Source organism: Saccopteryx leptura, chromosome 9 (assembly GCF_036850995.1).
Source record: "Saccopteryx leptura isolate mSacLep1 chromosome 9, mSacLep1_pri_phased_curated, whole genome shotgun sequence".
In the NCBI taxonomy this organism is placed as follows: Eukaryota; Metazoa; Chordata; class Mammalia; order Chiroptera; family Emballonuridae; genus Saccopteryx; species Saccopteryx leptura.
In genome coordinates this window covers 46,798,513-46,825,448 of record NC_089511.1, presented here as the reverse complement: position 1 = coordinate 46,825,448, position 26,936 = coordinate 46,798,513, and the positions used below count along the sequence as shown (strand labels likewise).

Below are 26,936 nucleotides of genomic sequence, written 5' to 3'. Positions count from 1 at the left end.
CAAGATCCCACCATTTTGCTGTAAATGTTCCGATGTCATCATTTCTTATGGCTGAGTAGTATTCCATAGTGTATATGTGCCACATCTTCTTTATCCAGTCATCTATTGATGGGCTTTTTGGTTGTTTCCATGTCCTGGCCACTGTGAACAATGCTGCAATAAACATGGGGCTGCATGGGTCTTTACGTATCAATGTTTCTGAGTTTTTGGGATATATACCCAGTAGAGGAATTGCTGGGTCATAAGGTAGTTCTATTTTCAGATTTTTGAGGAACCACCATACTTTCTTCCATAATGGTTGTACTACTTTACATTCCCACCAACAGTGTATGAGGGTTCCTTTTTCTCCACAGCCTCTCCAACATTTGCTGTTTCCTGACTTGCTAATAACAGCTAATCGAACAGGTGTGAGGTGGTATCTCATTGCCGTTTTGATTTGCATTTCTCTAATAGCTAAAGAAGATGAGCATCTTTTCATATATCTGTTGGCCATTTGTATTTCTTCCTGGGAGAAGTGTCTATTCATATCCTCTTCCCATTTTTTTATTGGATTGTTTGTTTGTTTGTTGTTGAGTTTTATGAGTTCTTTGTATATTTTGGATATTAGGCCCTTATCTGAGCTGTTGTTTGAAAATATCATTTCCCATTTAGTTGGCTTTCTGTTTATTTTGTTATCAGTTTCTCTTGCTGAGCAAAAACTTCTTAGTCTGATGTAGTCCCATTCATTAATTTTTGCCTTCACTTCTCTTGCCATTGGAGTCAAATTCATAAAATGCCCTTTAAAACCCAGGTCCCTGAGTTGAGTACCTATGTCTTCTTCTATGTACTTAATTGTTTCAGGTCTTATGTTTAGATCTTTGATCCATTTTGAGTTAATTTTTGTACAGGGGGAGAGACTGTAGTCCAGTTTCATTCTTTTGCATGTGGCTTTCCAGTTTTCCCAGCACCATTTATTGAATAGGATTTCTTTTCTCCATTGTGTGTTGTTGGCCCCTTTATCAAAAATTATTTGACTATATATATGTGGTTTTATTTCTGGACTTTCTATTCTGTTCCATTGGTCTGAGTGTCTATTTTTCTGCCAATACCATGCTGTTTTGATTGTCGTGGCCCTATAATAGAGTTTGAAGTCAGGTATTGTAATGCCCCCAGCTTCATTCTTTTTCTTTAGGATTGCTTTGGCTATTTGGGGTTTTTTATAGTTCCATATAAATCTGATGATTTTTTGCTCTATTTCTTTAAAAAATGTCATTGGAAGTTTGATGGGAATTGCATTAAATTTGTATATTGCTTTGGGTAATATAGCCATCTTGATTATATTTATTCTTCCTAGCCAAGAACAAGGTATATTCTTCCATCTCATTATATCTTTTTCGATTTCCCTTAACAATGGTTTATAGTTTTCATTATATAAGTCCTTTACATTCTTTGTTATGTTTATTCCTAAGTATTTTATTTTTTTTGTTGCAATCATGAAGGGGATTATTCTTTTGAGTTCCTTCTCAGTTGTTTCATTGTTGGCATATAGAAAGGCTATTGACTTCTGTATGTTAATTTTGTATCCTGCAACCTTACTGTATTGGCTTATTGTTTCTAGTAGTCTTTTTGTGGATTCTTTGGGGTTTTCGATGTATAGTATCATATCATCTGCAAAAAGTGATACCTTTACTTCTTCTTTTCCGATATGGATGCCTTTTATTTCTTTGTCTTGTCTGATTGCTCTGGCTAGAACCTCTAATACCACATTAAATAAGAGTGGAGAGAGTGCACAACCCTGTCTTGTTCCTGATTTAAGGGGGAAAGCCTTCAGTTTAGTGCCATTTAATATGATGTTAGCTGATGGTTTATCATATATGGCCTTTATCATGTTGAAATATTTTCCTTCTATACCCATTTTGTTGAGAGTCTTAAACATAAAATTGTGTTGTATTTTATCGAAAGCCTTTTCTGCGTCTATTGATAAGATCATGTGGTTTTTGTTCTTTGTTTTGTTGATATGGTGTATTACATTAACCGTTTTACGTATGTTGAACCATCCTTGAGATTCTGGGATGAATCCCACTTGATCATGATTTATTATTTTTTTAATATGTTGTTATATTCGATTTGCTAGTATTTTGTTTAGTATTTTAGCATCTGTATTCATTAGAGATATTGGTCTGTAGTTTTCTTTTTTGGTGCCATCCTTGCCTGGTTTTGGTATGAGGGTTATGTTGGCTTCGTAAAATGTGTTTGGAAGTATTGCTTCTTCTTCAATTTTTTGGAAGACTTTGAGTAGAATAGGAACCAAGTCTTCTTTGAATGTTTGATAAAATTCGCTGGTATAGCCGTCAGGGCCTGGACTTTTATTTTTGGGGAGGTTTTTAATGTTTTTTTCTATTTCTTCTCTACTGATAGGTCTGTTTAGGCTTTCTGCTTCTTCTTGACTCAGTCTAGGAAGGTTGTATTGTTCTAGGAATTTATCCATTTCTTCTAGGTTGTTGAATTTAGTGGCATAAAGTTTTTCATAGTATTCTACAATAATTCTTTGTATATCTACGGTGTCCGTGGTGATTTCTCCTCTTTCATTTTGGATTTTGTTTATATGAGTTCTTTCTCTTTTTTCCTTGGTAAGTCTTGCCAAGGGTTTGTCAATTTTGTTGATCTTTTCAAAGAACCAGCTCCTTGTTCTATTAATTTTTTCTATAGTTTTTCTGTTCTCTAATTCATTTATTTCTGCTCTGATTTTTATTATCTCCTTTCTTCAGCTGGTTTTGGGTTGTCTTGGTTCTTCTTTTTCTAGTTCCTTAAGGTGGGAAGTTAAGTGGTTCACTTGGGCTCTCTCTTGTTTGTTCATATATGCCTGAAGTGATATGAACTTTCCTCTTATCACTGCTTTTGCTGCATCCCATAGATTCTGATATGTCGTATTGTCATTTTCATTAGTCTGTATATATCTTTTGATCTCTGCACTTATATCTTCTTTGACCCATTCATTTTTTAAAAGTATGTTGTTTAGTTTCCACATTTTTGTGGGATTTTTTTCCTCTTTTTTGCAGTTGAATTCTAGTTTCAAGACTTTATGATCAGAAAATATGCTTGGTACAACTTCAATTTTTCTGAATTTGCTGATGTTGTTTTTGTGGCCCAACATATGGTCAATTCTTGAGAATGATCCATGTACACTGGAGAAAAATGTATACTCAGTCACTTTGGGATGAAATGTCCTGTAGATGTCTATCATATCCAGGTGCTCTAATGTTTTGTTTAAGGCCACTATGTCTTTGTTGATTCTCTGTTTGGATGACCGATCTAGAGCCGTCAGCGGTGTTTTGAGGTCTCCAAGTATGATTGTATTTTTGTCAGTTTTTGTTTTAAGATCAATAAGTAGCTGTCTTATATATTTTGGTGCTCCTTGGTTTGGTGCATATATATTAAGAATTGTTATGTCTTCTTGATTCAGTGTCCCCTTAGCCATTATGAAATGGCCATTTTTGTCTCTGAGTACTTTTCCTGTCTTGTAGTCAGCATTATCCGATATGAGTATTGCTACACCTGCTTTTTTTTGGATGTTATTTGCTTGGAGTATTGTTTTCCAGCCTTTCACTTTGAATTTGTTTTTATCCTTGTTACTTAGATGAGTTTCCTGTAGGCAGCATACAGTTGGATTTTCTTTTTTAATCCATTCTGCTACTCTGTGCCTTTTTATTGGTGAGTTTAATCCGTTTACATTTAGTGTAATTATTGATACTTGTGAGTTCCCTATTGCCATTTTATATCTTGCTTTCTGTTAGTTTTGTGTCTTGTTTGATCCTTCTCTTTTGTTTTTCTATCTTTTGTTTTTATTTGGTTGTATTCCATACATCTTTCCACTGTTGCTATCTTTTTTATCTCATGTGCTTCTGTGGTGGTTTTTTCAATGGTGGTTACCTTTGAATAATGAAAAGGGTCCCTACCCTGTTCATTGTAGCGAACTATTTTGTGAGTACTTTTGCACTCCATCGTCCTTTGCTACTGTTAATCTCCATCTTCTCCCCCTCTTTCTTTTTGTTGTTGTCACAGTTTAAATTTGGTTTTATTGTGTTCTTCTTGGAGCTTTTACTTGTGGCTCTGTTTTTTTTTTTTTTTTTGTTCTTTGTATCTGATTGGAGAACCCCCTTTAGTAATTCCTGGAGTGGGGGTTTTCTGATGATAAATTCCCTCATCTTTTCTGTATCTGTGAATGTTTTTATTTCTCCTTCATATTTGAAGGATAGCTTTGATGGGTATAGTATTCGTGGCTGAAAGTTCCTCTCTTTCAGGACTTTAAATATTGGGGTCCACTCTCTTCTAGCTTGTAGAGTTTCTGCTGAGAAATCTGATGATAATCTAATGGGCCTTCCTTTATATGTTGTATTCTTCTTTTCCCTGGTTGCCTTGAGAATTTTTTCTTTGTTGTTGGTTTGTGTCAATTTCATTATGATATGCCTTGGAGTAGGTTTGTTGGGGTTAAGAAAACTCGGAGTTCTGTTTGCTTCTTGAACTTGAGGCTTTAGTTCTTTCCACAGGCTTGGGAAATTCTCATTTATTATTTGTTTGAGTATGTTCTCCATTCCATTTTCTCTCTCTTCTCCCTCTGATATACCTATTATTCTTATGTTATTCTTTTTGATGGAGTCAGATAATTCTTGTAGGGCTATCTCATTTTGTTTTAATTTTTGAGTCTCTTTCTTCTTCTCTCTGTTGTGCCTCAAGTTGCTTGTCTTCTATTTCACTAATCCTCTCTTCTATCTGACCTGTTCTATTAGCTAAGCTTGTTACTTCGTTTTTCAGCTCGTGAATTGAGTTTTTCATCTCTGTTTGATTTGTTTTTATAGTTTCAATTTCCTTGGACATATATTCTTTGTGTTCATTGAGTTGTTTTCTGAGCTCCCTAAATTGCCTTTCTGTGTTTTCTTGTATATCTCGGAGGATTTTTAGGATTTCTATCTTGAATTCTCTGTCATTTAGCTCCAAGGTTGCCAATATATTAAATTTTTTCTCTATAGATTTTTCCTCATCTAGCTGTGTTACCTCTCTTTCTTTGTATCCATGATATTCGATTTTCTCTTCCTTAATGGCATCTGAGGGTGGTTTTGTTGATAGTATTAATGAGATTTAATAAAGAATAAAAAGTTTAAAAAAATAATAAAAAAAAAATCGAAAAGAGTTGTTTTTTTAAAAAAAAATTAATAATGAAATAAAGAAAAATAAAATAAAATAAAAATTTTAAAAAAAAAAAAAAGAAGGAAATTATTCCCCCCCTCCTTTTTTCCTCTCCTCTCCTCTCCCCTCTTTCTTGATAAAATCTTGTGGTGGACTGTGAATTATAACAAACAATGCCTGTGATGGAGGGCCTGAATTGGGGAAAAGTAATAAAGGGGCAAAAAAAAAAAAAAAAAGAAAAAAAAAAGAGCGTATAGACCCACAAAAAGCAAATAAGGAAAAAAATTGGGTCAAGAATAAAATGATTTGCTTTTAGGTGTTGGTTGTCTAAGAGTTATGATGAGAGGATAAAGAGGAAAACGGAAAAATGGGGGGACAAATTAAAAAATTACTATTGTATTTAGTGGAACAAGAACTAGATAATATGGAGAGCCAGGGATGGGAGCACTGCTAGTGAGTTAAAAAGGTGAAGTAAAAACCCCCCAAAATGCCACAAACATAAGTTTGAGTCCCAGATAAGATAATTTGTTTGTTATTGAGGTTTGAATGAGAGGAGATGTAAAGGAGAAAGGAAGAAACTAATATAGAGGGAGAAAAGAAAGAGAGAGAGAGAAAAAAAAAAGCGGGAACCACTAAAAGAAGAAAAAGGAAAGGAGAGAGAGAGAGAGAGAGTTAAGGGTTTTGGAGTGCAACCCTCATAGAGAGAAAGGAAGAGAAGAGAAAAGATAATGCGAGATGTAACACTTATGGGTAGTGTAGTTCAAGGAGAGGAGAGAGTAAGACCGGTAGAGAGTTAATCGACCAAATTGGAGGAGGAAAAAAAAAGTATCAAGAATGAAGATAAGAGAAACAAACGAACAAATATAATAAAATGGGATAGGTTAAAAAGTCTGCAGATTATTCTTGATTTTGAGAGGTTATCTTCTTGCTTTTTCTTTTCTTTCCCTCTTCCTGGTCGGTGACTCTGTACCTCGGGTTTTGCCCCTTTGCCACGCTCAGGTGGAGGTTTGCAGTTGATAAGTCTCTATGGCAATGTCATGTATTGTGCTTTAGTCTCGTTGGCAGTCGAGGCTATTAGCATTTATAGGCTCCGACAGTGAGAGAGTCCGTGTTCCTGGAGCCTTTCTCCTAGTCTTTCCTTCCTCAATTAGTAGCCTGATAATCCAGCTATGGGGTTGCTGCTGCCTCTGCCTGGATAGTAAGAGGCTCAAAGAGCTGGCAACTCCCCACTCTATTTCCACTCAGCACAGGGCTCTGGGTAAGGCTCAGTCAGTCAGAGCTGCTAGCATAATAAGGCGGGCTTTCCGGCCATTCAAAGACCTCTGGCTCTGCCACTCTGTCCGGTAACACAAGCGGGCGCCCACTTCCGGGGCGCTTGGAGGAAACTCTCACTCACTGGCTGCGCGCGCAGACCAGGATATCTGGCCAGCAGTCTCACGCTCTGAGTGAAACCCCCAACCGCAGGGAAAAGTTGCAGCGTTGGAATTGAGTCTCGCTCCGTCCCCGTGCGCGGCTTTTGCAAGGCGCTGGGGCGGCCCGAGATTCCGCTTTGGCCCACACAAAGGCCCCTGACTCTGCCCCTCTGTGCGATAACACGGGCGCGCACTGCCGAGGCACTCGGAGGAATCGCTCACTCCTTATCTGCGCGCGCAAACCAGGATATGAGGCCGGCTGCGTTTCCCTCTGAGTGAAACACCCTCCAGTACGGAAAATCTCCACCGTTGGAATTAGTTCTCACTCCCTCCCGTGCGTGGCTTTCCCAGGGCGCTGGGGCTGCCCAGAGACTCTGCCCTCGGCCCACAGAAAGGCCTCTGACCCTGCCTCTCCGTGGGGCAACACGGGCACCCACTTCCGGGGCTTAGGAAGAAATCTCTCGCCCACTAACTGCGCACCAACCAGGAGACCGGGTAAAATGTCCGCGCCCTTGTCTTTCTTTGTTTGGGTTTGGCGCGAGTGTTAGCTTGTATTGCCCGGGTTGCCACAGGATCAGATTTTCCTCGGCTTGGATCTCCGTGCCACAGCCTGGTTCGGCCGTTTGTGTCACGGCCTGGATGTATTCACCCCCTTTGCCCGCCTCAGTTTTTATATTCACAGTTACCAGAGAAAGCCGCCCTGTTTAGGTTAGTGAGGAAGGTGGAGCATTTCTTACTCCCTATTTCCTTCGGGGTTTGGTTATATATTTAGCCAATTTTTCACTCAATCATACCTTTGGGTGTATTGCGAAGCATCTGGAAGCTCCAAGTATAGGTTTTTCTGTTTCTGGTTGAAGATCTTGTTGAGTTTTGGGGGAGATTTATCGGTATCCCTTCCTACCCCGCCATTACTCTGACGTCATCTCCTGTCATTGGTATTTTAATTGGTATTGCATTGAATTTATAAATTGCTTTGGGTAATATAGACATTTTAATCATGTTTCTTCTTCCTAATCATGAGCATGGTATATGCTTCCACTTGTTTGTATCTTCCTTGATTTCTTTTATCAATGTTTTATAATTTTCTGAGTACAAGTCTTTAGTCCCATGATTAAATGTACGCCTAGGTACTTTATTTTTTTGGTTGTAAGAGTGAAGGGGATTGTTTCCTTAATTTCTCTTTCTGACTGTTCATTGTTGGTGTATAAAAATACCTGAATTCTGAGTATTAATTATATATACTACCACTTTGCTGAATTCATTTATTAGGTCCAGTAGGTTTTTGACTGAGACTTTAGGGTTCTCTATATACAATATTATATCATCTGCAAATAATGATAGCTTTACTTCTTTTTTTCCAACTTGAATGCCTTTTATTTCTTCTTCTTTTCTGATTGCTGTGGCTAGGACTTCTAGGATTATGTTGAATAAGAGTGCCTTGTTCCTGATCTTAAGGGGATTGCTTTTAATTTTTGCCCATTGAGTATGATGTTGGCTGTGGGTTTCTCATAGATGACTTTTATCATGTTGAGGTATGTTCCCTGTATTCCAACTTTGTTGAGAGTTTTGGTCATGAATGGGTGCTGGATTTTATCAAATGCTTTTTCTGCATCTATTGGAATTATCATGTGGTTTTTCTCCTTCCTTTTGTTTATGTGATGAATCACATTGATTGATTTGCAAATATTGTACCAGACTTGCCTCCCCAGAATAGATCCCACTTGATCATGGTGCATGATTTTTTCCATATATTGTTGGATCCCGTTTGCTAATATTTTGTTGAGGATTTTAACATCTATATTCATCAGGGATATCAGCCTATAATTTTCTATCTTTCTGTTGTCTTTGTCTGGTTTTGAAATCAGAATTATGCTCACCTCATAAAAGAAGCTTGGAAGTCTTCCTCTTGAATTTTTTGAAATAGCTTGAGATGGATAGGAATATTTGGTAGAATTCACTTGTAAAGCCATCTGGCCCAGGACTTTCCTTTGTTGGAAGTTTTTTGATAACTGTTTTGATCTCATTTGGTGTAATCGGTCTGTTTAGGTTTTCTGATTCTTCCAGATTGATTTTTGGAAGGTTCTATGTTTCAAGGAATTTCTCCATTTCATCTAGGTTGTCTAGTTTTTTGGCATACAGTTCTTCATAGTATTTTCTTACAATATTTTATATTTCTGTTGTGTTGGTTGTTATTTCTCCACTCTCATTTCTAATATTATTTATTTGAGTCCTCTCTCTCTTTTTCTTGGTGAGTCTACTTAAAGGTTCATCGATCTTGTACACCTTTTCAAAGAACCAGCTCCTGCTTTCATTGATCCTCTGTTTTGTTTCTTTTGCCTCTATGTCATTTATTTCTGCTCTGATCTTTATTATTTCCTGCCTTCTACAATATTTGGGCTTTACTTGCTTGCTGTTCTGTTTCTAGTTCTTTTAGATACAGGGTTAAGTTGTTTATTTGAGCTTTCTCTAGCTTCTTAAAGTGTGCCTGTGCTAACCTCTCAGTACTGCTTTCGCTGTGTCTCATAAATTTTGGGTTGTTGTATGCTCATTATCATTCGTATCTAGAAATTTTTTTATTTCTTCTTTGATCTCATTCTTAATCCATTAGTTATTTAACAACCTGCTATTCTGTTTCCATGTGTTTGAGAATTTTTGAGCTTTTCTGTTGTGATTGATTTCTACTTTCATGCCAATGTGATCAGAGAAAGTGCTTGATATGATTTCAATCTTCTTAAATTTGTTGAGACCACTTTTGTGCTGTAACATGTGGTCTATCCTAGAGAATGTACCATGAGCACTTGAAAATAATGTATATTCTGCTGCTTTAGAGTGAAACGTTCTGAATATATCTATTAAATCGAGTTGATCTAGTGTGTCCAATGAGTCTGCTGTTTCTTTTTATTTTTTACATGACATTTTGCTTTATTGATGGTGACATACAGTAAAAATCTAATATACAATAATCACCCATGGTCCTTTATAAATATTTAAAGATCTTTTTCACAAGTGTAACCACACTGCAGTCATACTATAAACTAAATTTTTAGAAGACAATTTAAGAAATAAAATGAAAACATAATTCACAATGAGATGGATTTTACTCAGACTTTAAACATTCTCATTACAATAAGTTTGACTTTTACTAAGAAGTTGATAATTCTGGGAAGTCTTTCTGAGGATTTATCTTCACAAAATTAATGGTCACATTCATGTATCTGAAGTCCTATAGTCTTATAAAGTTTATTCAGAGTCCATAAATGGAAACAGATTAGAAAGTGTTCTTAGATGCCCAAATAACTTAAAATTTTTTAACATATTCAGTTTGCCTTAAGATATGTTGCTTGAATTGGTAACTGTTGTTTCCAAATACTATCTTTTCATGTCTTCAGTGCCTGGATCATATCTTGAAGCCAGTCTACACCTTCTTGCAATCCTTCTCCTTTTATGGCATCACTAGCACAAATACGCCATGGCTTATCTTTGATGTTCTCTAAACACAGCAACTGGGACACTTTCACAGATGTCACTGCATCTCTAAGGTCCATTTTGTTTGCGAAGAATAAGATTGGTATGCGTCGGTGCTTAATATCTGGATGATTCAGAAGAGTATCAAGTTCTTCCTTGGCCACAACCATTCTTAAATTGTCACTGCTATCAATGACAAAAATCATGGCTTTTCCATCTTTATAATAGTGTTCCCAGAGATTTCTGTATCTTCCTTGACCTGACATGTCAAACACTGTAAAAGACAAACTGGATGATTTGAACTTTTCTATGCTGAATCCTATTGTTGGAACTATATATTGAGATTGAGCATTTGCTGGTTTAAGTTTGTTAAAGATTGTTGTTTTGCCACTATTATACAGCCCAAGGCACAAAACATGAACTTGCCTCTTCTTTAGGCCCAGAAGCCCTGAAAGTCTGTCTAACAATCCCATAATGTGATTCAAATATTTGCAAACCAGCTGGTCTCCGCGATGAGCTCTGAGGGCCTAGGAGCTAGCGAGGGGCACGGCTCATATCCTTCTCTGGCACGCAACTCCTGCACTGCGTCCCCCAGCCCGGTCCTCACCGTCTCTCTGTAGGAGGGATCACAGCCCCGGGGCTGAGCCGCCTCCGCAAGTTGGCAAGTCTGCTGTTTCTTTGTTAATTTTCTTTCTTGAGGATCTATCTAGTGATGTTAGTGGGGTATTAAAATCCCCTACTATTATAGTATTGCTGTTGATCTCCCCTTTATATCCATCAAAGTCTGCTTTATATATTAAAGTGCTACTATATTAGATGTGTAGATATTTATAATAGTTATATCTTCCTTTTGGATTGCTCCCTTTATCATTATGTAGTGGACTTCTTCATCTTTTACTATATTCTTTGTTTTAAAGTCTATTTTGTCTGATATAAGTATTGCTACCCCAGCTTTTTTTCATTTCCATTTGCATGAAATGTTTTTTTTCATCCTTTTACCTTCAACCTATGTGCATCTTTTGTTTTAAGGTGTGTCTCTTGTAGACAGCATATGTACGGGTCCTGTTTTCTTATCCATGCAGCTACCCTATGTCTTTTCATTGGATCATTTAATTCATTTACATTTAAGGTTATTATTGATATGTAGTTGTTTATTGCCATTTTATTCTTTAAAGCTGTATTCCTCTTTTGCTATATTCTTTTCCCACTTTGATCTGTTTACACCATGCCCCTTAACATTTCCTGCAGCATTGGTTTGGTTGTAATGAATTCCTTGAGGGTTTTTTTCTGTCTGGGAAGCTTTCTATTTCTTCTTCAATTTTAATTGATAGCCTTGCTGGATAAATTAGTCTTGGTTGTAGGTTTTTGTTCTGCATTACTTTAAATATTTCTTGCCATTCCCTTCTGGCCTCAAGTGTTTCTGTTGAGAAGTCTGATGTCATCCTTATGGGGGCTTTCTTGGAGGTGATGGCCTTTTTTTCTCTAACAGCTTTTAATATTTTCTCTTTATCACTAAGCTTTTGGTATTTTAATTATGATGTGTCTTGGTGTAGGTTTCTTTGAGTTTCTCTTTAATGGAGTTCTCTGTGCTTCTTGACCTTGTGAGAGTTTCTCCTGCATTAATTTAGGGAAGTTTTCAGCTATGATGTGCTTGAACAAAGTTTCTATCACTTGTTCTTTCTCTTCTTCTTCAGGAACCCCTATAATGCAGATGTTATTTCTCTTTATGTTGTCACAGAGCTCTCTAAGAGTTTACTCAGACTTTTTGAGTCTCCTTTCTTTTTTCTTCTCTGCTTTCATGCCTTCATTCCAGTTGTCCTCCAACTCACTGATTCGGTCCTCAGCTTCATTCATCCTGTTTTTAATTCCTTCCATTGTGGTCTTCATTTCTGATATTGTATTTCTCATCTCCGACTGATTCTTTTTTAATATTTCAATATCCTTTTTTATACTTGCTATTTCTTTATTTAGGTGATCGTAATGACCATCCATTGTTGTTCTAAGATCCCTAAGCATCCTTACAATCATTATTTTGAATTCCACATCTGGAAGTTTGGTTATTTCCATATCACTCAGTTCATTTCCTGGATGTTTCTCCTGTGGTTTCATTTGGATTGCACTTCTCTGTCTTCTCATTATATCTGTATATTTGGGTGTTTTGTTTGTACAGCTGGTTGAATCTAGGCTTGGTGTTGTTTGCCTCCAGTTTTAAATTGTGTTATTTCTAGGTCTTCTTGGGTTGGCCTCAGCTATTATTTGTAATCCACTTTTGGATTTGGGATGCTATGAAGTCTTGATTTGTTTGTTTTCTTAACATGTGATTGTCTTGTTTGTTGAGCTCAGCAGAAGGCTTATTTGAAACTGTATCCAGGAATGCAGTGGGTGTAACCTGAGGCTCTGAATTCCTTTTCTGCCAGTTAATCTCTCTGAAGGCAGGTTGATTTCTCAGCTTCAGTAAGGGGAGGTGTATCTCATATCTCCATGGAGACCTGAGTTACTTCCCCTCCTCCACACTTCTTGTTTTCGGCTGTGTCTTGTTGCGCTGATTGGAGTTGGAGAGATTTCTGGAGATCTGTAACCTGGAAGCACTTTGTATTTCACTTTGTGGAAGGATCACCCCTCCCCCAGCTATGGCTGCCTTTAGCACTGAATGAGTCAGCTTTTCAGGTTCCCTGCATTCCTCTGCCCCTCACCATCTGTCTCTCTCTCTCTCCCCTTTCTTTTTGGAAAACAAGCTTGCCTTTTCAACACACCTCGTTCCCTGGTCGCCAGACAAGTGGCTGTGAGCAGTATTTATTGCTCTTTTTCTTGAAGGGAGATCCCTTCTGGGCTCTCAGCCTCACCCCTCACCCTGTTCCTGTAAGCAGGGGTGATTCAGGTGCTCCCTACCAGGTTTGTTGTGGTTTCTTCTTTGCTCCTTGGTTTTCGAGAGCTATTCTTGTAGACCAGATTTGGTTTTTCATGCTGATTCTTTATAAATTAATTTATAATCCAGTTCGGTGGTGTTAGCTGGGAGTCTGTGCATCTGCCTACTCCACTGCCATCTTCCAGTCTCTCAACCCAATCTTTTAAAGTACTGGAAGGGAGGAATTACCAGCCAAGAATACTATATCAATCAAAGTTGTCCATCAAATATGAAGGAGAAATAAAAACTTTTGCAGACATACAGAAGCTGAAGGAATTATCACCAGAAAACTTTCACTATAGGAAATACTCCAGAGAGCTATTCTACCAAATACGAAGAACAAAACTGAAAGTGATTCAGCAAGTTTACAATATAAACAAGTATAATCTGTGATAACAATAACATAAAAAGGGAGAAGATAAAGGTCTAAAGTAACAAGGGAGGATGAAGTGCAGAACCACCCTTAAGACAAAGGACTCATACATATGAAACTTTTTTACTCAATAACTTAATTGTAAACACCTATGAAAAATACAAAATTGAAATACATAACTTTAAAAAAGATAAAATAGATAAAAGAAACATTGCACACAACAACAAAAATCCACTGACAGAAACACAGAGGAAAAGAACCAAAGAAACACAGAGCTATCAGAAAACAAAACATAAAGTGGCTATAGAAAATCTTCATATTTCAATAATTACCATAAATTTGAATGTACTAAATTCACCAATAAAAAGGCACAGAGTAGCAGATTGTGTCAAACAGCAAAACCCAAACATATACTGCCTTCAGGAGACACATCTAAGCTTCAAAAACAAAAACAGAGGCAGATTAAGGTCAGTTGAGGCCCCAGGTGAAGAAGAAAATATTGGGCCCCTTACATTAGAAAAATAATGTAAACTTAGGGTCTTGCAGAACCCTACAGAAGTCAGGGCCCTGGGCACATGCCCAGTGTGCCCATCATTAAATCTGCCTCTGGATAAAAGTAAGCTCAAAGTGAAAGGTTGGAAAATGATTCCCCCAAAAAATAATACTCAAAGAAAAGAACATATAGCCATACTCATATCTGACAATGCTGACTTAAAACAACAAAAATAACAAGAGACAAAGATAGACATTTTATAATAATAAAAGGGACATTGCATCAAGAAGATATAACACTTCTTAATATATATGCACCAAATCAGAGAGTGCCAATATATAAGACATCTATTAACTCATCTAAAAATAAAAACAGACAGGCCTGACCTGTGGTGGCGCAGTGGATAAAGCGTCAACCTGGAAATGTTGAAGTTGCCGGTTTAAAACCCTGGGCTTGCCTGGTCAAGGCACATATGGGAGTTGATGCTTCCTGCTCCTCCCCATTCTCTCTCTCTTTCTCTCCTCTCTATAATTAATAAATAAAATCTAAAAAATAAATAAATAAATAAATAAATAATAAATAAAAACAGACAAAAACACAATCATACTTGGAGATCTTAACATACCATTGACAGCTCTAGATAGATCGTCCTAACAGAAAATCAATAAACAAATATCAGCCTTGAATGACACACTAAACCAAATGGATGTAATAGACATTTACAGAACATTTCATCCTGGAACATTTAGATTATACATTATTTTCCACAGTTCATGAAACATTCTCAAGGATAGACCATATGTTGGGCCACAAAACTAACATTAACAAATTCAGGAAGATTGAAATTATACTGAGTATATTTTCTGACCATAAGGCTTTGAAATTAAAACTCATCAGCAAAACATAAGAAAAGAAACCGACAAAAATATGGAGATTAAAAAACATATTTTTAAAAAGTGACGGGGTTAAAGATATAAAAGCAGAAATCTAAAGGTATATACAGACAAATAAGAATGACAACATGAGCCTGACCAAGCAGTGGTGCAGTGGATAGAGCGTTGGACTGGGATGCGGAAGACCCAGGTTCGAGACCTCGAGGTCGCCAGCTTGAGTGCGGGCTCATCTGGTTTGAGCAAAAGAAAAAAAAGCTCACCAGCTTGAGCCCAAGGTTGCTGGCTCAAGCAAGAGGTATCTCGGTCAGTGAAGGCCCGCAGTCAAGGCACATATGAGAAAGCAATCATGAACAACTAAGGTGTTGCAATGTGCAACAAAAAACTAATGATTGATGCTTCTCATCTCTCCATTCCTGTCTGTCTGTCCCTGTCTATCCCTCTCTCTGATTCTCTCTCCTTGTCTCTGTAGTAAAAAATAAAAAAATTAAAAAAATGACAAAATGACAGCCTGACCTGTGGTGGCACAGCGGATAAAGCATCAACCTGTCACACTGAGGTCTCTGGTTTGAAACCCTGAGCTTCCTGGTCAAGGCACATATCAGAAGCAGCTAATACTGCTTTCTGCTCTTCCCCAACCTTTTCTTCTCTCTTTCTTTTCTCTTTAAAATCAATAAATAAAATCTTTAAAAAAAAAAAGAATGACAACATGACATATCAAAATCTCTGGGATGCAACAAAAGCTGCAATAAGAGGGAAGTTTATATCATTACAGGCTTATATCAAGAAACAGGAGAGAAAGCAATCAATGAACAACAAAAGCACTGCAACAAAAAATTGATGTTTCTCATCTTTCTCCCTTCCTGTCTATCTGTCCCTGGTTGTCCTTCTCTCTCTCTTTCTCTGTCTCTGTCAGAAAAAAAAATAAGAGAGATCCCAAGTGAACAACCTAACATCACATCTTAAAGAACTAAAAAAAGAAGAACAAAGGCAACCAAAAGTCAGCAGAAGAAAGGAAATAGTAAACATTAGAGCAGAATTAAATGAAATAAAGAGCAAATAAACTATAGAAAAAATTAATACAACAAACAGGTAGTTCCTTGAAAATATCAATAAAATGACAAACTCCTGCTTAAGGTCACAAAAAAATACCTCATATAAATAAAATTTAAAATAAAAGAGAATAATTATCTTAGACATCATAGATATCCAAAGAACTATATAAGAATACTCTGAAAGATTATATGCCACCAAATTTAATGATCTAGAAGAAATAGATAAGTTCCTAAAACCATACAATTATCCCAGACTGAGTCACAAAGAAGTAAAAAAACCGAAATAGACCCATAACCAAGAAGGAAATAAAAACAACTATCGGCCTGACCAGGTGGTGGTGCAGTGAATAAAGCATCCGACTGGGGCCCTGGCCAGTTGGCTCAGTGGTAGAGCATCGGCCTGGCGTGCGGGGGACCCGGGTTCGATTCCCGGCCAGGGCACATAGGAGAAGCACCCATTTGCTTATCCACCCCCCCCTCCTTCCTCTCTGTCTCTCTCTTCCCCTCCCGCAGTCAAGGCTCCATTGGAGCAAAGATGGCCCGGGCGCTGGGGATGGCTCCTTGGCCTCTGCCCCAGGCGCTAGAGTGCCTCTGGTCACCGCACAGCGACGCCCCGGAGGGGCAGAGCATCGCCCCCTGGTGGGCAGAGCGTCACCCCTGGTGAGCATGCCGGGTGGATCCCGGTCGGGCGCATGCGGGAGTCTGTCTGACTGTCTCTCCCCGTTTCCAGATTCAGAAAAATACAAAAAAAATAAAATAAAATAAAGCATCCGACTGGGATGCAGAGGACCCAGGTTCAAAACCCCGTGATCTCCAGCTTGAGCACAGGCTCATCTGGATTGAGCAAAGGTCACCAGCTTGGACCCAAGGTCACTGGCTTGAGCAAGGGGTTACTCAGTTTGCTGTAGCGCCATGGTCAGGGCACATATAAGAAAGCAATCAATGAACAACTAAGGTGTCGCAACAAAAAACTAATGATTGATGCCTCTTATCTCTCTCCTTTCCTGTCTGTCTGTCCTTATCTATCCCTCTCTCTTTCTCTCTTTCTCTCTGAAAAGAAAAATTTTTTTAAACTATCAAACACTTCCCCCAAAAAAATCCAGAACCAGATAGCTACACTAGTGAATTCTATTAAACATTCAAAAAAAAGTTGGTACTTATCCTTCTCAAATTTTTTCAAAAAATAGAAAAAGAAGCAATATTCCTTAACACATTTATAAGGCCAACATAACCCTGATACCAAACCCAGGAAAGACCAACAAAAAAAAAAACTACAGACCAATATCTCCAGAAAACACAGATGCAAAACTACTAAACAAAATACTAGCAAATCAAATATAATAACACATTAAAAATATAATATATCATGGCCAACTAAGATTTATTACAGGAGCACAAAGATGGTTCAACATATAAAAATCAACCAATATAATACACCACATCAACAAATCAAAGAACAAAAATCATACAATCTTATCAATAGATGCAGAAAAGGCATTCAATAAGATACAATATCCATTTATGTTTAAAACACTTAATTTAAAGGGTATAGCAGAAAAGTAACTTAACATAATAAAGGCCATATATGACAAGCCATCAGCTAGTATTATTAAATGTTGAAAAAAATAAAGGTTTTTCCTCTAAAATTAGGAATAAGACAAGGCTGCCCATGCTTTTGACTCTTATTTAACATAGTTTTAGCCAGAGCAATCAGGCAAAAGAAAGAAATAAAAAGCCATCCATATTGAGAAAGAAGAAGTAAAAATATCACTTTTTGCAGGAGACATCAACCTGTATATAAAAAACCCCAACAACTCCACCAAAAACCTACTACAAACAATAAACCAATACAGTCAAGTTACAGAATACAAAATCTATATACAAAAGTATACTGCTTTCCTATACACCAACAATGAAACTTCAGAAAATGAACTCAAAAAAACAAATCCTTTTTCAATTGCAATAACAAAAATTAAATGGCTAGGAATAATCTTAACAAAGGATGTGAATGACCTATATACTGAAAAGTATAAAACATTATTTGAAAGAATTGAAAAAGACACAATGAAATGGAAAAATATTCCATGTTCATGGATTGGAAGAATCAACATAGTTAAAATGGCCACATTACCCAAAACTATATACCAATTTAGTGCAATCCTCATGAAAATTTCAATACTGTTTTTTAAAGAAACAGCACAAAATATCACCAGGTATGTATAAAACCATAAAAACCCCATATTGCCAAAGCAATCCTGAGAAAAAAGAATGAAGCTGGAAGTATCTCAATACCTGACTTCAAATTATACTACAGAGCCACAATCATCAAAACAGCATGGTATTGGCAAAAAATATACAGTCTAATGGGACAGAATCAAGAGCCCAGAAATATAACCACATACATATGGACAAATAATATTTGACACAAGAGCCAAAAATACGCAATGGAAAAAAAAAACCTCTTCAATAAATGGTGCTAGGAAAATTGGAAAGCCACATGCAATAGAATGAAATTTCACTAGTTTGTCCCTCCACACAAGAATTAATTCAAAATGGACCAAAGACCTAAATATAAGATCTGAAATAATAAATTACATAGAAGAAAACATAGGTGCTAAACTCATAGACCTTGGTTGTAGTAAACAACTTATAAATTTGATCCCAAAGGCAAGGGAAGTAAAGGCAAAAGTAAATTTATGGCATTATATCAAGCTAAAAAGTTTCTCCACAGCAAAAGAAACTGATAACAAAAAGGCAGTCAACCTGACCAGGTGGTGGCGCAGTGGATAGAACGTCAGACTGGGATGCGGAAGGACCCAGGTTCGAGACTCCGAGGTTGCCAGCTTGAGTGCGGGCTCATCTGGTTTGAGCAAAAAGCTCACCAGCCTCTGGCTCAAGCAAGGGGTTACTCTCGGTCTGCTGAAGGCCCGCAGTCAAGGCACATATGAGAAAGCAATCAATGAACAACTAAGGTGTCGCAATGCGCAACGAAAAACTGATGATTGATGCTTCTCATCTCTCTGTTCCTGTCTGTCTGTCTGTCCCTGTCTATCCCTCTCTCTGGCTCTGTAAAAAAAAAAAAAAAAAAAAAAACCGGCAGTCAACCAAATGGGAAATAGTACTTGCAAACAACAGCTCTGATAAGGAGTTAATATACAAAATATATAAGAACTCAAGGCCCTGGCTGGTTGGCTCAGTGGTAGAGCATCAGCCCAGCATGTGGGAGTCAGTCCCAAATTCAATTCCGTCAAGCACACAGGAAAAGCGACCATCTACTTCTCCCCGCCGCCACCTCTCCCTTTCCTCCTCTCTCTTCTCCTCCCACAGCCATGTCTCGAATAAGCAAGTTGACCCTGGGCAGTGAGTATGGCACCATGGCCTCACCTCAGCTGCTAAAATAGCTCAGTTGCTGAACAACAGAGCAGTGGCCCCAAATATGTAGAACATCAGGCCGAGACAGAGGTTGCCGAGTGGATCCCAATCGGGATGCATGCGGGAGTCTGTCTCTCTGCTTCCCTCCCTCTCAATTAATTGCAAGGAAAAAAACTTACAAAGCTCAGCAACAAACAAGCAAACAATCCAATTAAAAAATGGGGAGAGGGCCTGACCAGGTGGTGGTGCAGTAGATAAAGCATCAGACTGGGACACAGAGGACCCAGATTTGAAACCCCAAGGTTGCTGGCTTAAGCGTGGGCTCATCTGGTTGGAGCAAGGCTCACCCAAGGTCGCTGGCTTGAGCAAAAGGTCACTCAGTTTGCTGTCGCCCCACACTCAAGGCACATATGAGAAAGCAATCAATGAACAACTGAGGTGCCACAACAAAGAATTGATGCTTCTCATCTCTCTCCCTTTCTGTCTGTCTGTTCCTCTTTCTGTCTCTCTCTGTCTCTGTCACAAAAAATAAAAATGAAGAGAGGACGTGAACAAACACTTCTCCCAAGAAAACATACAAATGCCCAACAGATATGTGAAAAGATGCTCATCTACGCTAGCTATTTGAGAAATGCAAATCAAAACTACAATGAGATTATACCTCATACCTTTTAGATTGGCTGTTATCAACAAGACAGGTAGTAACAAGTGTTGGAGAGGCTGGGGAGAAAAGGGAACCCTTATTCACTGCTGGTGGGAATGTAAACTGGTACAGCCATTATGAAAAATAATATGGTGGTTCCTCAAAAATTTAAGAATAAAACTACCATATGACCCAGCATTCCCTCTTACGTGTATCTACCTTTAAAATTGAAAACATTAGGCGTGCCTGGTGGATCCCGGTCAGGCACATGCGGGAGTCTGTCTGATTGTCTCTCCCCGTTTCCAGCTTCAGAAAAATATAAAAAATAATAATAATAAAATAAAATAAAATAAAGAAAAAAATTTTTTTAAAAAATAAATAAAATGGAAAACATTGATACATAAAAACATATGTACCCCCATATTTATTGCAGCATTACTCACAGTGGCCAAGACATGGATACAAGAAAAGTGTCCCTCAGTAGAGGATTGAATAAAAAAGATGTGGTACATATATACAATGGAATACTACTGAGCCATATGAAATGATGACATATTGCCATTTACAACAACATACATGGACCTTGAGAACATTGTACTGGGTGAAATAAGTAAATCAGAAAAAGCCAAGAACTATGTAATTTTACAAATAGGTGGGATATAAAACTAATATTCATGGACATAGATAAAAGTGAAGTGGTTACCAGGGGGAGATGGTTTTGGGAGAGAGGACTGGGAAGGGGAGTATAGAGGGACAAGTATATGGTAACAAAGAGTGATCTGGAGAGATGACGTCAGAGTAATGGTGGGGTAGGAAGCGATACCAATAAATCTCCCCCAAAACTCAACAAGATCTTCAACCAGAAACAGAAAAACCTATACTTGGAGCCTCCAGATGATTTGCAATACACCCAAAGGTAGGGTCGAGTGAAAAATTGGCTAACTATATAACCAAACCCCGAAGGAAATAAGGAGTAAGAAATGCTCCGCCTTCCCCACTAACCTAAACAGGGCGGCTTTCTCTGGTAACTGTGAATATAGAAACGGAGGCGGGCAAAGGGGGTGAATAGATCCAGGCCGCGGCACAAACGGCCGAACCAGGCTGTGGCACGGAGATCCAAGCCAAGGAAAAACTGATCCTGTGGCAACCCGGGCAATACAAGCTAACACTCCGCCAAACCCAGACAAAGAAAGACAAGCGGGGCAGCCATTTGACCCGTTCTCCTGGTCTGTGCGCAGTTAGTGGGCGAGCGATTTCTTCCTAAGCCCCGGAAGTGGGTGCCCGTGTTACCCCACAGAGAGGCAGAGTCAGAGGCCTTTCTGTGGGCCGAAAGCAGAATCTCTGGGCAGCCCCAGCGCCCTGGGAAAGCCGCACATGGGAGGGAGTGAGAACTAATTCCAACGGTGGAAATTTTCCGTGCTGGTGGGAGTTTCACTCAGAGGGAAACGCGGCCGGCCTCATATCCTGGTCTGTGCGCGCACATAGGGAGTGAGAGATTCCTCCGAGTGCCTCGGCAGTGTGCGCCCGTGTTATCGCACAGAGGGGCAGAGTCAGGGGCCTTTGTGTGGGCCAAAGTGGAATCTTGGGCAGCCCCAGTGCCTTAGAAAAGGGAGCGAGAGCCAATTCCAACGCTGCAACTTTTTTATGCGGTTGGGGGTTTCACTCAGAGCGTGAGACTGCTGGCCGGATATCCTGGTCTGCGTGTGCAGATAGTGAGAGTTTCCTCCAAGCGCCCTGGAAGTGGGCGCCCGCCTGTGTTACCAGACAGAGTGGCAGAGCCAGAGGTCTTTGAGTGGGCGAAAAGCCCACCTGATTATGCTAGCAGCTCTGACTGACTGAGCCTTACCCAGAGCCCTGTGCTGAGTGCAAATAGAGTGGGGAGTTGCCAGCTCTTTGAACCTCTTACGATCCAGGCAGAGGCAGCAGCAACCCTATAGCTGGATTATCAGGCTACTAATTGAGGAAGGAAAGACTAGGAGAAAGGCTCCAGGAACACGGACTCTCTCACTGTTGGAGCCTATAAATGCTAATGAGCCTCGACTGCCAACGAGACTAAAGCACAATACATGACATCGCCATAGAGATTTATCAACTGCAAACCTCTACCTGAGCATGCCAATGGGGCAGAACCCGGGGTACAGAGTCACCGACCAGGAAGAGGGAGAGAAAAGAAAAAGCAAGAAGATAACCTCTCAAAATCAAGAATAATCTGCAGACTTTATAACCTATCCCATTTTATTATATTTGTTCGTTTGTTTCTCTTATATTCATTCTTGATACTTTTTTTCCTCCTCCAATTTGGCCGATTAACTCTCTGCCAGTCTTACTCTCTCCTCTCCTTGAACTACACTACCCATAAGTGTTACATCTCCCATTATCTTTTCTCTCCTCTTCCTTTCTCTCTATGAGGATTGCACTCCAAAACCCTTAACTCTCTCTCTCTCTCTCTCTCTCCTTTCTTCTTTCTTCTTTTAGTGGTTCCCTCTTTTTTTCTCTCTCTTTCTTTTCTCCCTCTATATTAGTTTCTTCCTTTCTCCTTTACATCTCCTCTCATTCAAACCTCAATAACAAACAAATTATCTTATCTGGGACTCAAACTTATGTTTATGGCATTTTGGGGGGTTTTTACTTCACCTTTTTAACTCACTAGCAGTGCTCCCATCCCTGACTCTCCATTTTATCTAGTTCTTATTCCACTAAATACAATAGTAATTTTTTAATTTGTCCCCACATTTTTCTGTTTTCCTCTTATTCCTCTCATCATAACTCTTAGACAACCAACACCTAAAATCAAATCATTTTATTCTTGACCCAAATTTTTTCCTTATTTGCTTTTTGTGGGTCCATACCCCCCCTTTTTTTTTTCCTTTTTTTTTTTTTTTTTTTTTTTTTGCCCCTTTATTACTTTTCCCCAATTCAGGCCCTCTATAACAGGCATTGTTTCTTATAATTCACAGTTCACCACAAGATTTTCTCAAAAAAGAGGGGAAAGGAGAGGAGAGGAAAAAAAGAGGGGGGGAATAATTTCCTTTTTTTTTAATTTTTATTTTATTTTATTTTTCTTTATTTCATTAGTAATTTTTTTTTAAAAAAAAACAACTCTTCGATTTATTTTTTTATTTTTTTAAAATTTTTATTCTTTATTAAATCTCATTAATACTATCAACAAAACCACCCTCAGATGCCATTAAGGAAGAGAAAATCGAATATCATGGATACAAAAGAAAGAGAGGTAACACAGCTAGATGAGGAAAAATCTATGGAGAAAAAATTTAATATAGTGGAAACCTTGGAGCTAAATGACAGAGTATTCAAGATAGAAATCCTAAAAATCCTCCGAGATATACAAGAAAACACAGAAAGGCAATTTAGGGAGCTCAGAAAACAACTCAATGAACACAAAGAATATATGTCCAAGGAAATTGAAACTATAAAAACAAATCAAACAGAGATGAAAAACTCAATTCAAGAGCTGAAAAACGAAGTAACAAGCTTAGCTAATAGAACAGGTCAGATAGAAGAGAGGATTAGTGAAATAGAAGACAAGCAACTTGAGGCACAACAGAGAGAAGAAGAAAGAGACTCAAAAATTAAAACAAAATGAGATAGCCCTACAAGAATTATCTGACTCCATCAAAAAGAATAACATAAGAATAATAGGTATATCAGAGGGAGAAGAGAGAGAAAATGGAATGGAGAACATACTCAAACAAATAATAAATGAGAATTTCCCAAGCCTGTGGAAAGAACTAAAGCCTCAAGTTCAAGAAGCAAACAGAACTCCGAGTTTTCTTAACCCCAACAAACCTACTCCAAGGCATATCATAATGAAATTGACACAAACCAACAACAAAGAAAAAATTCTCAAGGCAACCAGGGAAAAGAAGAATACAACATATAAAGGAAGGCCCATTAGATTATCATCAGATTTCTCAGCAGAAACTCTACAAGCTAGAAGAGAGTGGACCCCAATATTTAAAGTCCTGAAAGAGAGGAACTTTCAGCCACGAATACTATACCCATCAAAGCTATCCTTCAAATATGAAGGAGAAATAAAAACATTCACAGATACAGAAAAGATGAGGGAATTTATCATCAGAAAACCCCCACTCCAGGAATTACTAAAGGGGGTTCTCCAATCAGATACAAAGAACAAAAAAAAAAAACAAAAAAAAACAGAGCCACAAGTAAAAGCTCCAAGAAGAACACAATAAAACCAAATTTAAACTGTGACAACAACAAAAAGAAAGAGGGGGAGAAGATGGAGATTAACAGTAGCAAAGGACGATGGAGTGCAAAAGTACTCACAAAATAGTTCGCTACAATGAACAGGGTAGGGACCCTTTTCATTATTCAAAGGTAACCACCATTGAAAAAACCACCACAGAAGCACATGAGATAAAAAAGAGAGCAACAGAGGAAAGATGTATGGAATACAACCAAATAAAAACAAAAGATAGAAAAACAAAAGAGAAGGATCAAACAAGATACAAAACTAACAGAAAGCAAGATATAAAATGGCAATAGGGAACTCACAAGTATCAATAATTACACTAAATGTAAACGGATTAAACTCACCAATAAAATGGCACAGAGTAGCAGAATGGATTAAAAAAGAAAATCCAACTGTATGCTGCCTACAGGAAACTCATCTAAGTAACAAGGATAAAAACAAATTCAAAGTGAAAGGCTGGAAAACAATACTCCAAGCAAATAACATCCAAAAAAAGCAGGTGTAGCAATACTCATATCGGATAATGCTGACTACAACACAGGAAAAATACTCAGAGACAAAAATGGCCATTTCATAATGGCTAAGGGGACACTGAATCAAGAAGACATAACAATTCTTAATATATATGCACCAAACCAAGGAGCACCAAAATATATAAGACAGCTACTTATTGATCTTAAAACAAAAACTGACAAAAATACAATCATACTTGGAGACCTCAATACACCGCTGACGGCTCTAGATCGGTCATCCAAACAGAGAATCAACAAAGATATAGTGGCCTTAAACAAAACACTAGAGCACCTGGATATGATAGACATCTACAGGACATTTCATCCCAAAGTGACTGAGTATACATTTTTCTCCAGTGTACATGGATCATTCTCAAGAATTGACCATATGTTGGGCCACAAAAACAACATCAGCAAAATCAGAAAAATTGAAGTTGTACCAAGCATATTTTCTGATCATAAAGCCTTGAAACTAGAATTCAACTGCAAAAAAGAGGAAAAAAATCCCACAAAAATGTGGAAACTAAACAACATACTTTTAAAAAATGAATGGGTCAAAGAAGAAATAAGTGCAGAGATCAAAAGATATATACAGACTAATGAAAATGACAATACGACATATCAGAATCTATGGGATGCAGCAAAAGCAGTGATAAGAGGGAAGTTCATATCATTTCAGGCATATATGAACAAACAAGAGAGAGCCCAAGTGAACCACTTAACTTCCCACCTTAAGGAACTAGAAAAAGAAGAACAAAGACAACCCAAAACCAGCCGAAGAAAGGAGATAATAAAAATCAAAGCAGAAATAAATGAATTAGAGAACAGAAAAACTATAGAAAAAATTAATAGAACAAGGAGCTGGTTCTTTGAAAAGATCAACAAAATTGACAAACCCTTGGCAAGACTTACCAAGGAAAAAAGAGAAAAAAACTCATATAAACAAAATCCAAAATGAAAGAGGAGAAATCACCACGGACACCGTAGATATACAAAGAATTATTGTAAAATACTATGAAAAACTTTATGCCACTAAATTCAACAACCTAGAAGAAATGGATAAATTCCTAGAAAAATACAACCTTCCTAGACTGAGTCAAGAAGAAGCAGAAAGCCTAAACAGACCTATCAGTAGAGAAGAAATAGAAAAAACCATTAAAAACCTCCCCAAAAATAAAAGTCCAGACCCTGTCGGCTATACCAGCGAATTTTATCAAACATTTAAAGAAGACTTGGTTCGTATTCTACTCAAAGTCTTCCAAAAAATTGAAGAAGAAGCAATACTTCCAAACACATTTTATGAGGCCAACATAACCTTCATCCCAAAACCAGGCAAGGATGGCACCAAAAAAGAAAACTACACACCAATATCTCTAATGAATACAGATGCTAAAATACTAAACAAAATACTAGCAAATCGAATACAACAACATATTAAAAAAATAATACATCATGATCAAGTGGGATTCATCCTAGAATCTCAAGGATGGTTCAACATACATATAACGGTTAATGTAATACACCATATCAACAAAACAAAGAACAAAAACCACATGATCTTATCAATAGACGCAGAAAAGGCTTTCGATAAAATACAACACAATTTTATGTTTAAGACTCTCAACAAAATGGGTATAGAAGGAAAATATTTCAACATGATAAAGGCCATATATGATAAACCATCAGCTAACATCATATTAAATGGCACTAAACTGAAGGCTTTCCCCCTTAAATCAGGAACAAGACAGGGTTGTCCACTCTCTCCACTCTTATTTAATGTGGTACTAGAGGTTCTAGCCAGAGCAATCAGACAAGACAAAGAAATAAAAGGCATCCATATCGGAAAAGAAGAAGTAAAGGTATCACTTTTTGCAGATGATATGATCCTATACATCGAAAACCCCAAAGAATCCACAAAAAGACTACTAGAAACAATAAGCCAATACAGTAAGGTTGCAGGATACAAAATTAACATACAGAAGTCAATAGCCTTTCTATATGCCAACAATGAAACAATTGAGAACGAACTCAAAAGAATAATCCCCTTCACGATTGCAACAAAAAAAATAAAATACTTAGGAATAAACATAACAAAGAATGTAAAGGACTTATATAATGAAAACTATAAACCATTGTTAAGGGAAATCGAAAAAGATATAATGAGATGGAAGAATATACCTTGTTCTTGGCTCGGAAGAATAAATATAATCAAGATGGCTATATTACCCAAAGCAATATACAAATTTAATGCAATTCCCATCAAACTTCCAATGACGTTTTTTAAAGAAATAGAGCAAAAAATCATCAGATTTATATGAAACTATAAAAAACCCCGAATAGCCAAAGCAATCCTAAAGAAAAAGAATGAAGCTGGGGGCATTACAATACCTGACTTCAAACTATATTATAGGGCCACAAC

General features: G+C 37.7%; 1 pseudogene; it reads right to left on the bottom strand.

The window, feature by feature from the left end:
- Positions 1-9,654: 9,654 nt before the first annotated feature.
- LOC136380690 (ADP-ribosylation factor-like protein 6 pseudogene) lies at positions 9,655-10,545 on the bottom strand (annotated as a pseudogene).
- Between the last annotated feature and the right edge of the window lie 16,391 nt (positions 10,546-26,936).